Genomic DNA, 15,011 nt, shown 5'->3' on the forward strand with positions numbered 1-15,011 from the left:
CCATGTAATCTTTAAATCCATTGCCCATGTCTTTATATTTGAAGATTTCTAGATTTTCTACCCTTGAATTTCATACTTGATGATGAACCTTATCTTTGTTAAATCCAATTGTGTTCCTATTACATGTACATTATCTATATAACTTTGACCTTCGTCCAAAAGAAAAGTGCTCACAATTAACTTAATCATAGTCAATGACTTGGCATCCTTATCTTTTATCTCATAATCTTTATTTGCCACATAATTTTGTATAACATCCTTCATATCTTCTTGAATGCATCCTTGTAAAATATCATAATCTTTTGTTGTCTCAAAGCATTGTATAATCTCATAATATTGAGAAATTTCATGCCCTTTTGAAATCTCATGCTCTTAAAAAGTCTCATAACTTTTATGATAATCTTTTGTGGTTTCACAACCACATTTAGTATCATAAACTTGTGCAATCTCATAACCCTCTCTATAATGATCATGTGAAAACTCATAACTTCTTTCATGAAGAATACAAAGAACGAACGTGGACATCCATCAATTATAAAAGCTTTAGTTAAAGCTTGCAATGGAAGAGTGAAAGAATAGCCTCAACTTCTACCTTATATATTATGGATTGATTGAATAACACATAGTTCAGTGATAGGATATATGCCAGTGGAACTTATGATAGGTCAAAAATCAATTATGCCAATTGAAGAATATGTGCCAATTTGGAGTATGTTACCATGGAAAGATGTGTTGACAAGAGAGAAATTATTAGCTATTAGAATTTAGCAACTTGAACAAAGATCAGAAGATGTCAAACTAGCATTAGAAAAGTTTCAAAAGGCAAGGTTAGGGAATAAGACTCGATTTGATAAGCAACATTCATTGACGCCTAGAGCAATTGAAGAAGATGATTGGATACTTGTTTATAATAACAATCTGGATAATCAACATAGTACTTTGCAAAAAAATTTAAAACATTAATTAAGACCATATGTGATAGTAACGGTCTATAATAATGCTACATATTTGTGAGCCTAAAATCCACCACTCTATGGATTTAGTACTCCACAACGAGCTCAAGAGGTAGAATGGAAGAACTCCCAATTGTGAAATTGTTAGGTTAATTAAAATGAGGGTATTTATAATTCAATTAAAATTAACGCCTTCCAAGCAATGGTTACCGATATTAAATTAAAATATCAAATGAAATTCACCACACAAAAAAAATGATAAAAGTAATTAATTAAGCTTTTCTTATTAATTCACAATAAGAATAAAAACTTAAGTTTAAATTAAAAGTTAAAATTTAACAGTAAAAGTTAAGTTAAAAATTAAAGTTAAAGTTAAATGTTAAAGTTAAAAGTTAAAATTTAAAGTTAAATATTAAATTCAAAAGTTAAAGTTCAAAATTTAAAAATTTAAGTAAAAATATTAAAGATTAAAAGTTAAAAGTTAAAATTTATTAGTCAAAAGTTGAAATGTGGAGATTACGAGTTATTGTGAAGATAAAAGTAAAAATAAAATAAGAGGTGTAAAAGCGAAGGTACCTTGACAATGCCAAGGATTGAAGGCAACGACCCCCTTCTACTCCAAAATTCGCCAAAACTTTTAATTAGTTCCAAATTGAATGATTTGCAAGTTTTTGCAAGGTTAACTTAAAAAGACGCTCCTGCTCCAACAAATCTCATTGCAATCTAGTGATCCAGTCGTGAGAATTGCTCTTTTGAAGTTGAGTGATCCAAACTGCCGCGGCGACCAACCCCCTTCACTTAGAAATTCGCCAAAAACTCAAATTGTCTTCAAATCCAGCGAAACTTGTGCCTTTCAAAGCTTAGCTTACAAATCTTGATGCTTCCAAAATTTCAAACGAATCCAGTTATCAGGCACTGAGAAATGCCTTCCCAAACTCGATTAATCCAAACTGCGAAGGCAGTCGACCCCCTCACACTCGAAATTTCACCAAAAATTCAGTTTAACTCCAAATGGAGCGAGCCTTATCTTGTTGGAAAGTTAACAACAAAAGCTACAACCACAAAACAAATCACATTGGAACTAAAACAATTGAATGACTGATGGAGGGAAATCTGAGGCTCTTGAAACCCTTGGAGTAATTAGGAGGCCAAGGGAGCTATTCACCACAATGAAACGTGTTTTAAGACCCAATGACTATCATTCACAACTCGAAATATATGCACACCCACCCACAAAATTCACAATGAGATTTAAAATCTAAATGAAATTAAAATTAGGGTTTTTGGCCGAATTTTAGCATGGCTTCGCCCTTCACCAAAAGAGGAGAGAGAGAGGGCTTGGAAAACCAAGCCTCTCTTATACAATTGAGTGGAGGCTCGTAGAAGGGTGACTACATCTCCACCCTTGATTTTTCAGATCCTAATCTAGATCTACGGCCTTCATTCATCCAAGAGTCAATCTCATTATCAAGGCTGATGGCCCTTGTAAGTGGTCAAGAAGGCATTTTTTGTAAATCTAATTTCACTATTGTGTTCAAAACACCTTTTTAAGCTAAGATCGACTACTCACATGCCCCAATCCATGCTCAATTATAATTTCCATGGAAGTTTTTACTTACAAGGATCTTGGCAATTTTTTTGTGAAATTCTTCAAAATGAGAATTTCATTGCTTCTCTTGTATTTTGAAGGAGAGGTTGCTGATCTTGTTTTCTTCACTCCACAAGGTAAATCCAGTGCCACCATGGCATTAAAGAGACTCCCATTAAGTAGAAGAACCACCATGCCAATTAAATTTGCCGAATTTGGAGGAAAAATCCAAAATTATCATTACTAACTTCCCTAAATCTTTTAGAGAATTATAATTCCAACCCCTAAATCATGTGAATGATTATAGACGTACTCATTGGCTTTTAGTCAACCCTTATAGTAATGACTAACAACCTTTAAATTATTAAACTAACTAATTTGCTATTCTAATTTTCTAACTTTTATTACTTTAGTCCTAATTAACCTAATTCAAGGAATTAAGCTATGATTTATACCATGAGGGGTTGTAGTCCTAAAAATTCTATAAAACTGAATTCTACTTATTCTACTTATATAAATCCTAATCTAACATGTTTAATTATTGTAAAATAGGAAAATAACAAAAATTTAAATTTTAGAGTATAATTGAGAGCTGACAATATTCATTAAAGGAGTTAGATGGTACGAGGTTGAAGGTACCTATTGTTGAGAAGCAAGTGAAGGTTTTAAATGATGACAAAGAGAAATCAATATAAAGGATCATATTGAAGATATCAATATTTTTGAAGAAGATAATTGTTTTGAAGAGAATGGTAAAAATAGTAATGAAAGGTTTGATGAAGAAAATGAAGAGATGGTGTAACACCAATTATGGCATATGATTCATTTAATGCATGCTAGAAGATACATAAGTTAAGAAGAGATGGATGTCATATTGTGACATAATTATATGGTAAAAATATGACTAAAAATATTATTTTAATTAATATTCTATTATATTAGTTCAACAAGAATTCAAAATATTTTAATAAGACTTTTATGAAAGCCTCTTAGCCTATTTTCTTGTCTTAATAGCAAGTAGATAAAAGTTAATTAGTATTTTTACCTTCTAGCATATAGAAACTCTTTCATTACTTTAGAAAGGCCATAAATTGATAAAATCAAGTTAAAAGAGATAAATAATTAGTATAATTGATATTAAGATTAAGTTGAAGATAGGATTGGGCTAAAAAATCCTTCAGATAGGTTAGATTGATATCCAAAGATTGACCGTTTGTGAGACAGGGTCAAATCAAACCTTTGGCCACTAAAATGACCGCCTAGGATAAAATAAGGTTTCATTTGAAGATTAAAGATTAGGATTTGAGAGTTAGGTTAGAGCTTATTTCAAAGACATAAGGCTAGTTTTGGTAGGATTTGGAGAGAGCTAGTAATTGTTGTTGGAAGTCAAGGTTTATATTGGCAACTTGAGATTTATGCAATGAAATTAGAGCTAGCAATCTTTACTAGTTCATAAAATTGGTATCACATCTACAATTCAAATTTTGAGAACGTTTGGTTAATTAGATGTTCTAAGTATATGTAAAATTTTATGATAATCTAATGGTGCAATTGAGAGATATCTGGGTTTTGATACAAAAACATATCAAAAGTTGGCAGTTTGAGATTGGATAGGATTTCTGTAATATCTAGAGATCTACTAATTGGATCAAAGTGAAATTTGGCATAATTTTTTAAGATTTGAAGATCAAAATGTACACCAATTTTGAGTTGAAGTCAATAATTAGAGAAGGAGAAATCAGTGCTGGAACTTTTGCTTCACCTTTCAATTTGGTGGTCAAGTAATATTAATGCAGTTTTTGGAGGCTTTCTCACAATTTGTAAGTTAGATTGGGCTAAAAATTCTTTAGCATATACAAGACTTACATTGAAAATCTCATGTAAAATTGTACATTAAGTGGATAGTGAGATTAGGAGTTATAGCTTATCAAAGCTCATTGATTAGAATTGGAACTTACGAGAAAAATCTAAATTGCTTAAATATGAAAGTAACAAGGTAATTGAGGCTTATGTATGATTGAGGCTACTAAAAAGAAGGTTTTTTAGTACTTTTGAATTAGAATTTGAATTATAAACTTCTCATATAGTTGAAACCTATTAGGATTTCTTGGATGTTTGTGAAACACAACCTCACCTTCCATAGCTAGGTGTCCAATGCATTTTCAAGCAAGAAAACACATAATACAATAACATTGGTATTTTTCAAAATAATTATTAATCTTTTGGCCAAATTTTCTACAATATAAACATAGTGCAAGTTTCCTTTGACGTTTTCTTCTTGCTCAGAAAGATGTTTGAAGTAAATTGTATCAATTTATATATCTTCTACTTTCAAATGTTTATTATAATTGGATAGTGAAGAAGTTGCAAAATAATTGGTGCATACATATAACGTAATTGAAGAACATTTATCTTATCATCATTGAAATAAATAATTATCCCACTTCACAACTTGACTAGTCGCTTCATTTAGTGTTTGGAGAAGTAGCATAGATATCAAAAAGTCCTTGACATCATCTATTAATTTTTAATGAAATTGACTCATCAATGCATCTTCTCTCCAATTTCTATCACATATTAATTGTCAAAAATCTGAAGCATATGTTGATGCAAAATGTGTTTCTTGTTGAAGGCTTTGAATTTTAATTGTTGAAGAACAAACCTTATCATGTTCATCGAATGCTTTCGCAAATGCTACCAAAAATACTTCAAATTGTATAATATAGAGGAATTCTTTTCAAATAATAGAGCAAACCAAGATAAAGCTTGATCTGAGAACAAGATTCCAACTAAACCAACACGAGATGCTTTAGTGAAATATCATTGACGTTGAAGGAAGGTGATTAGTTGTACTTAGTTTATAAAGCCACAAAATTTTGAGTGGGTGCCATCAAACTATTTTAGAAGATTGATCCCTAGTTCTTTTGATGATATTGTTGTCAAGTCATTGCCTTGAGTGGATGTACCACCCATGTTTATTGAAGCAGGCATAGTCGCTAGAGAATTTGGAATCTCTATTGATATTTGATGTGGTAGTTGAGGCATTTTGGCTCCTTGACCATTATATATGGTCATTGTAGTTCTTCATTCTGCTTCGACAAAGTCTTTATTCTGATCCTCAATGCTTCAAAAGCATTAATAATAAAATCTAATTTGATCTCTTTACAGTCTATCATATTGACTTTTCTACCTTCTCCTATAGAAAATCAAAGAAATACACACACTCAAAGAAAAAAAAAACATGATTTATAATATAAAGAAAAAAACCAAAAGAATATTAAAAAAAAAACAATATTAGTCTAGGGAAGGTAATCCGCAACCTCTAGAATACTATAGTACTTCTAAGAAGAAGGTTAATCCATTCTTTGTCAAAAAAGACCAAGCTTCTAATATTATTTTATGGCAATCTCAACAAACTGTTAACGACCATATATAAGACAACGATTCAAGATCAAGAAATAGAGTTAACTCAAAATTAAAATAATAACTAGATACAATGCAAGAAGGTCCTAGCTAGACCATAAGAAGTGAGTTGTCAAGTCTGAGGATCCCCTGAGCCTCAACTCTTATATATACTAGGTCCTAAAAAGCTTCTTAAGAAATTTTCAAAAGCCTTGGAAACAAAGTAAGCCTAAGATCCTTCTTTGGCAACTTCCTAAATCATCTAAAGCCTCTTAGAATCTTCTAAGGTCTCCTATGATCTTCTAGAACTTTCTTAGAATCTATTAGAACCTTCTTAGAATCTTCTAAAATCTTTTAGGATCTACAAGGACTTTTTTAGAACCTTCTAGAACCTCCTAAAATATTCTTGAATCTTCTTTAGTTATATGTCTGTTATATGTAGAAGTCATAGATAGTCGTTTATTATCTTTTAGAGATGTTATGTATGAGATTGTTCTTTTAGATGTAGCAATTAAAGATCATAATAGTATAGTAATATTTAATGTAATAAGATCTCCATTCAATCTAATTATTTTAAGATTATCTTAATTAAAAAAGTATATTCTTTAAATAGATTGGATTTTTTGTAAGCTTAATATTTTTAATAATTTAATCTAAAATCTCGTTAGTCAAGTAGAAATACATAAGTGTAGTATATCCAAAACCTAATTAGTAGGTATAAAAACTTTTGTGCATGTCGCAAAAGAAAGGTTATCTTTTGTTTTATATGTCATGCCCATTTTTTATTATGAAAAGATGTCAAGTGGTATTCTTAGTTAGTATCAAGATTTTTAAGACATTTTTGAAAAAAAGAACAGAGATATTCTTCCAGAGTATTGTCCTTATGATTGTCCCATCGATCTTCACAAAAGAGCTCAACCACCATTTGAACTAATCTATAATCTATCACAAAATGAGTTGATTGAACTTAAGAAGTGTATTAATAAAAACTTAGCTAAGAATTTTATACATCATTCTAAATTTCCAACTATGGCTCCTATCTTATTTCTAAAGAAAAAAGATGGATCTCTATAGATGTGTGTAGATTATGAAGGATTCAAAAAGATCACCATCAAAAATAGGTATCTTCTACCTTTGATTTTTGGACTTTTTGATCAATTGAATCACGCAAAATCTATATAAAAATAGATCTACAAAGAGCATATAATCTAGTAAATATTAAAGAAGGAGATGAATAAAAAACTATGTTTCAAACTAGATATGGGCATTTTGAATATAATATCATGCCTTTTGGACTTACAAATGCACCAGCTACTTATCAATATCTAATGAATAATGTCTTTTGTGAGTTTCTTGATAATTTTATTGTCTGTTATTTGGACAATATCTTAATCTATTCTAAGAATACAAAAGAGTACGAAGTTGATATCTTTAGTGTGTTACAAAAACTTAAAGATGTAGGATTATATGCAAAATTAGAAAAATGTGTATTCCACACTACTTAAGTTGACTTCTTAGGATACATCATTTCTAATGAAGGACTAATAATGGATGCGAAGAAGATCCGTACTATCATAGATTGGAAAATTCCAAGAACATTAATTGACTTGCAATGTGCTTTGAGCTTTATCAATTACTATTGAATCTTCATCAAGAATTTTTTTCAAGTTGCAATGCTACTTACATGTTTGATTTGTAAAAAAAAAACTTGAATAGAGTAAAGAAGTTGAAGCATTGTTTGATACTTTAAAAAAGAAATTTACTTTTGTACTAATTTATATTATGTTGACTTCTTAAAGGTATTTTTCATGGAAATATATAGATCATTCTTTGCCTTAGATGTAGTATTATCACAAATGGGAGCAGATGACAAACTCTATCTAATAGCTTTCTATTCCAAAAAAAATTCAGTAGCCAAGATTAATTATGAGATCTACAACAAAGAGTTCTATGCAATCATGGATTCATTTTAAGAATGGCGTCATTATTTAGAAGGAACTTGAAGTACAATCACCGTTGTCGTAATGTGTAAAATCTTGCTTGAGAATGCTTGGGGCACTTGGCTGTAAAAGGAAGAATAGAAATTGCAATAACAAAATCCTAATTCTAATAGAATATTAACAATGCTCTAATTAGACTATAATAATGGTAAACACACGTAATCAAATTTAAAACAACTCAAAGAAATTTCAAACAAACAATAAAATTCTTAAAGAAATATTAGAATGATCACAAATATTACTCAAATATATGTCAATTCAACCTTAATTTAATTCTAGTTAAAACCCTATTGAATTTCACTCAAATTTTAGACCAAACCTAATTAAATCTTAAATCCTAATAAATCCTAAACCCTAAGTCAAATCCTAAATCCTAAGTCAAATCCTAAACAAACCTTAAATTAAACCCTAAATCAAACCCTATTTCAAACCCTAAACCTTAAACCAAACCCTAAACCAAACCCTAAACCAAACCCTAAATCCTAATCCAAACTCTAATCCAATCCTAAACTCTAATCCAAACCCTAAACTCTAAACCAAACCTTAAATCAAACCCTAACCAAATCCTAATCCAAACCCTAAATCAAATCCTAACCAAACCCTAAATCCTAATCCAAATCCTAATCCAAATCCTAAATCAAACCCTAACCAAACCCTAAATCCTAACCCAAATCCTAATCCAATCCTAAATCCTAATCCAAACCCTAAATCAAACCCTAATCAAACCTTAATCCAAACCCTAAACTCTAAATCAAATCCTAAATCGAACCCTAGTCAAATCCTAATCCAAATCCTAGTAATTCCTATGACAGATTTAAACCTCAATATCTAATGAATAAACCATTGATCTCAATTCAAAATTTTCATGCTTCTTAAAAATCAAGTTTAAAACAAGCACAAAAAATTTAAAAAGGATCGGAGTTACCAAATTGACGAAAACCTCAAAAATGTGTTCGGGTGTTAGCCGGCCTCCTTCTCCAATCTTGATGCCAACCTTCCAGAGCCAATTTCTCTTCTTTGTGCCGTTCGATTGGTTTCAAATTTCTCATGGACATAGAAAAACAAGTCTAATACCCTCTCACACAAGTTTTACTCCAATCCAATTAGTAGATTGCATGAAATCTTAAAAACCCTCACTGAACCTAAAATTCTACTTTCTGAGACCTTGACCCGCTTAAACCTCAATATCTCTCATTTCTACCCTTAGATTGAGCTCAAATTTACAACATGTATTTAACACAACTATAATCATGAATCCAAAAAAAATTACTTGTAGATCTGCAACAAAACTCTCGAAATCACTCAAAACATAAATCCTATTTTATTTCATAAAACCCAAGTCATCCGAAACAAACCTCCACTTTGCAAAGCTCTTACAAAGTCATATCAACTCCAAATCACCCAAAATCAACGCCCATAGAAACCCTATCCAATCTTCTATCAAATCCACTCTCTGATCTGCCAAAGAGTCCCGGAGTCGTCGTCGAGACCCGGTTTTGTGGCTCAGGGTCTGATTTCGACCCTGGTTCATAACCGGCCCTCTCCAGGTATCAACTTTCATCTTCTTGAGGTAATTTTTACTAATTTGTACTCCTAACTCCTTCCTTCATATGTCTATATCTTTTATTTTTCTAATCTACCTTGTTTTGCCTTATTTATGGCTTTACAAAGTAAATAGAAGCATAATTTGTAAAAAGGCAACATTAGCACCTTTAATTTTTCTACCCTTTTACTAATATCTATTTTTCCAAGATAATTTGCTACAATATTTTTGAAGTGAGATCCTCAAAACATGATATATTTCTTCACCTTTTCACCTACTAGTCATATTACATCACGACACCGTATATACAAATCATAAGAATCTTGAATATTTCATGTCAACATGTATTTTAAATTGTTGCCAAGCTCATTGGAACATGTCCTTATTAAGATTTGATTTTAAAACTATTTATTGATTTGAAATACAATAAGGTTTGTCTGACACTATTTCTAAACATTCTTTATTTATACCAAAAGAAAGAGATGCATCTTTTGATCAACAAAGAATGATGCTTTTGAAGCCAAAATATTTTCACCTTTGAGTAACAAAATCAACATTGGCTGTTGATTCAATGTTTGTTAAGCAAATTCAATCGAATATGTCCTCTCATCCTCTTATCTATGATATTAAGGATAATTCTTCTAATTCTCATAATACTTCTAAGTTCAAGTTTTAAAAAAACCTACTCTATTTTGAAGCATGATTATATATTCCAGAAGATATGACGCAATTACATATTCTTTAAAATCGTCATGACTTTCTAGCAGCCAAATATTTTGGATACAACAAGACTTTGGAATTTATATTAAGAGATTTTTAGTCGCCTCAAATGTAGAATGCAATCAAAGACTTTGTACAATCATGTATCATTTGTTTAAGATCCAAAACTCCTTGCCATTGATCTTATGGACTTTTTCAGCCATTACCTATTCTAGAGCAACCATGGTCTTTCGTTTCTATGGATTTTATCATGGATCTTCTAATCTTAGGTTTGTATGATTCTATATTTGTAGTAGTAGATCGTTTTATTAAAATGGCATATTTTATATTATGTACAAAATCTATCATAGGTGAAGAAATGGCTAAGCTTTTTCTTAATAATATTTATCGCTGTCATGGATTCCTTAAAAATATTATATCAAATGAAGGGACTCAATTTATATCAAGATTTTAGAGAATTCTTTTCAAGATTTTAAAGGTAGATATGAAGCTCTCTTTGGCTTTTTATCTTCAAATTAATGAGCAAACAGAATGAATAAATCAAGTTTTAAAGCAGTACTTGAGGTGTACTATCAACTATCATCAAATTGATTGAACAACTCTTTTACCATTAACAAGTTTGCATACAATAATTTGATATATTCTTCTATTCAACGAATATCTTTTTTTGCCAATTATAGTTATCATCTATGACTTGATACTTTTGACTTTTCAAAAGTTAATAATTCTGCAATGAAAGATTTGACAAATCATTTGTCATAGCTACATATAACAATGAAGGCACAATTAAAGGGAGCTCAAGAACGTCAAAAATTTAATATAGATGCCTATTGCAAGGAATAACTACAATTCAATATAAGTGACAAGATATGATTATTTTGTCTCAATATCAAGACTATTCATCTTTGAGAGAAGTTGAACTATCATAAGCTTAGACCTTTTTTTAGTAGTGAACAAGTCAATTGTAATGTTTATTGATTATATCTACCAGAGTCTATGAAGATTCACCCTATATTTTACATATCTCTTCTTGAGCCATATAAAACAATGAATATCTTAGGAAGACGATAAATGCCACTTCTTCCTATAGAAGTAGATAATAATCAAGAGTTCAAGTTAGAAGAAGTCTTAGATTCAAGGCAGTGCTAAAATAGATTAAAATATCTTGTTCATTGGCATAGATATGATATTAGTAAACACACATATAAGCCAACAAAGAATCTTGCAAATGTAACAAAGAGAATTGAAGCATTTCATTAAAAACATCCATCAAAACTAAGATGAAGAATAGAAAATCATTGCTATAAAAGAAACAAGATCAAAAGAAGATAACACTCTACCTTCTATCCTTCTTTGTAGCTTCTGTATATTTGTGATGCTAAAGAGATGGAGAACTAATAACTAGTAGAGCTTTGATTTGCTGACTTATCAAATGAGACATTACAATTGTCACAACCTTTAAGATAACAAAATCAAGATGAAGATCCTCAAGAATAACATATCTTTTTTTGAATAGATGGCAAGATACAATGTATTTGGTATCATGACCTTGGAAGAGACTTCTTATGTTTGGTGATTTTATTAGAGGTATGAGCAACTCTTGACGGTGTTCCAAATACTTTATTTGAAGGAAGTTACAAAGGCCTCAACAACGACCAAATAACAAGGTGGTCTTCTTGTCTTGGTATGGGATACTATCAATGGCTGAGAAGACATATCAACCATCTTTGAAGAGAACAAAGATCTAAATATGTAGAAAATATAATTTGCTGCATCTTAAATTTATTCAACATATGAAGACTAATCCTTATGAAATTTTTTCCTAGAAAGGGAGATAATGTCATAGATATATATAGATACTTTGATAAATATCTATATGATTAGGTAGAAATATATTAAAGTAGATAAAAGTATATTAATTTCATAATATCTTTAGAGAAGTTTCTTAGAAGTTTCATAGATACTATTTTGATTTTATATGTGTTTGTATTTGATTGGTAGGTTAAAAACTTGGCCAACAAGTTAGCCACATGTTGGTAGCTTAGAGAACAAACTAACTATGTGGCATACATTGTGAAAACTTATCTTGCAAGTTAAGATATGTGTCTTGCAAAGTCAACACATTTTGGAGGTCTTATATGACATTGCCACGTAGCTCCTAGTTAAAAGTATATATGGAGGCAAGAGTAAAGTCTTCTTCACTCTTGTTAATGCCTTTCTATTTCTTAGTCTTGTTTGAAGACTTTCCAGTCTTCTTATTTTTGGCAATAGCCATTCTAGTTCAATATTATATCATCCTTGAATTACTTTCTAGTTCTTTTTAGTGATATAAGAGTCTATTGAGGATTTTCTTTCTTCAAGATTCATGTCTTTAACAGAAGCTTATGCACAAAATTACTTCAATTGAGTGGAAGAAAAATCAATATAAATCAATAAAAAAAATAATTACGTTATTTGAATGATAACAATGTAATTTGTGATTTTCAAAAGATTATACCTAATTTATAGTAATAATATAATAATATCCACCAAGTTCAATAAAAATCAACTTTTTTTAATAGAATCAAACTTTTTGTTATCTAAAATTGATTCATTATAGAAGTCAATAAAGTAATAAGAAACAAATCAAGAAAATGTGGTATAAACATTAAGAAAGGAAGAAGGTTTGCCAAACAAGATAGTGCATTGGGCAAAAGAAGAGGTAAAAGATCGAACTTAGGAATTCTAGGCTTAAAATAATTTTTTGTTGCTATAGAATTTTTTCAATTTCCATTCAATTTCTTTTTTATTTTCAATGCTTATAATATATAAAAGAAAAAAATAAAAATTAAAAATATAAATATTTTAGATATTATATTCTTATTATATAAATACCTACAAAAGTCAAGAGTTACAAATGATGGTAAGTGATACTAGAAAAAAAAGTATATATATTTAACTCTAATTTTTAAATATAAACATCTTTTTTGTTGTCTACAAGTTTATATAAAAGCTTTATATCAATATATAATTATTAGAACCTTATTGTACCTTATTATGCTGTATTTTGTGTGTTGATCATTAATAAGCTTTGACCTAGTTCCAAATTAAACCAATTGCTTTCAATCAATTAAAGTTTATACACACAAATAATGCCTGATATAAAGAAAGTATCATAGATATACATATGTATTCTAATAAATATCTATATGATTAAGTAGAAGCAGGTAAAAATAGATAAAAGTAGATTAATTTTATAATATCTCTTAGAAAAGCTTCTTAGAAGCTTCATAGATGTTGTTTTGACTTTACATGTATTTGTAGTTGATTCATAAGTTAGAAACTTGATCAACAAGTTGACCACATATTGGTAGCTTGCAGTATAAGTTAAGTATGTAGTGTACATATAAAAAACTTGCCTTGCAAGTTAAGATACGTATCTTATAAAGTCAACATATTTTAGAAGTCCTATAGAACATCGCCACATAGCTTCTAGTTAAGAATATATATATATGGAGATAAGAGTGAAGCCTTCTTTACTCTTTTCAATACCTTTTTGGTCTTAAGTCTTATTTCAAGACTTTCTAGTCTTCTTATTTTTGGCAATAGTCATTTTAGTTCAATATTATATCATCTTTGAGTGATTTTTTAATTCTTTTTAGTGACATAAGAATATATTGAAGATTTCTTTGTTTGAAATTCATATCCTTGACAAAAGATTAGTTTATCATTCTTCAAATAATTCAAATATAAAAATAACTAAATTGAATATTCAGGCTTGCTATGATAATCATTTTGATGTAGTATATGCTATAGACTTGTCTTAGCACACCTTCAATCAAATAAGGTTTAAATAATATTTTTAAATTTTATATTTTCTTATTTATTTTATTTATTTAATAAATATATACATAAATAAATAGTAATTTGGATTTGAATTTTTTATTTTATGTTATCAAAAGTCTAATTATTTCATTGACCATAAAATCATTATTGTTGCATCAATTGATTGAGGTAAAATTTGTATCTAATAATTAATAATTTCCTTGTTACCTTTTATTTTCAAATATAAATAGTCTACAATGATAATATAAGGAGAGAGGCCTTATGATATAACCATGGTCAATACTATAATTGTAAGCATATGAATTTATCTATTTTTAAATCTTTGAAGCTCTACAATAGTGAATAGGAATGGATTCTTCATATGGATTTTTTCATATTAGAGACTTGATAATTCAAAGGATGTTGCAACTTCTTTATTTTTTACACATTTTTTCTTTTACAAATAAACAAGAATACATCAACTTCATATAATGAAGAAAATTTGTAGCTAGCCATCTTAACACATTGAAAGAGGTCCATATGCTTGAACAAAGATGCATGTAACAAATAATATAAAGTTAGTTGTGTAGTTATGAGTGATTTATATTTACTCTAAATATAATCATTTTTTGTGATATAGAAAGTGAAGTGGTGTAATATTGTAATACAACTATATGGTGAAAGATAATAATATAGATCTTATTATAGAAGACTCAAGTTAAAAGATAAAGTAAAAAAATATGGATAAAAGGTAAGAAGGTAATAAAACTTTTAGTAGTAATATTGCTTTTTTTAAAAAGTAACTTCTACTTACTTTGTAGGACCATAAATAAGGCAAAATAAAGTAGATTTGAAAAATAAAAGATATAGGCAAATGTAGGAGGGATTTAGGAATTATTTTTAGTGTAATTTACCTCAAAAGGGACAAAAATTGATACTTGGAGAAGATTGGTTATCAACCACGGTCAAAATCAGACCCTTGGGCACAAAACTAAGCCTTG

This window comes from Physcomitrium patens, chromosome 3, assembly GCF_059467195.1.
Source record: "Physcomitrium patens ecotype Gransden chromosome 3, ASM5946719v1, whole genome shotgun sequence".
NCBI lineage: Eukaryota > Viridiplantae > Streptophyta > Bryopsida > Funariales > Funariaceae > Physcomitrium > Physcomitrium patens.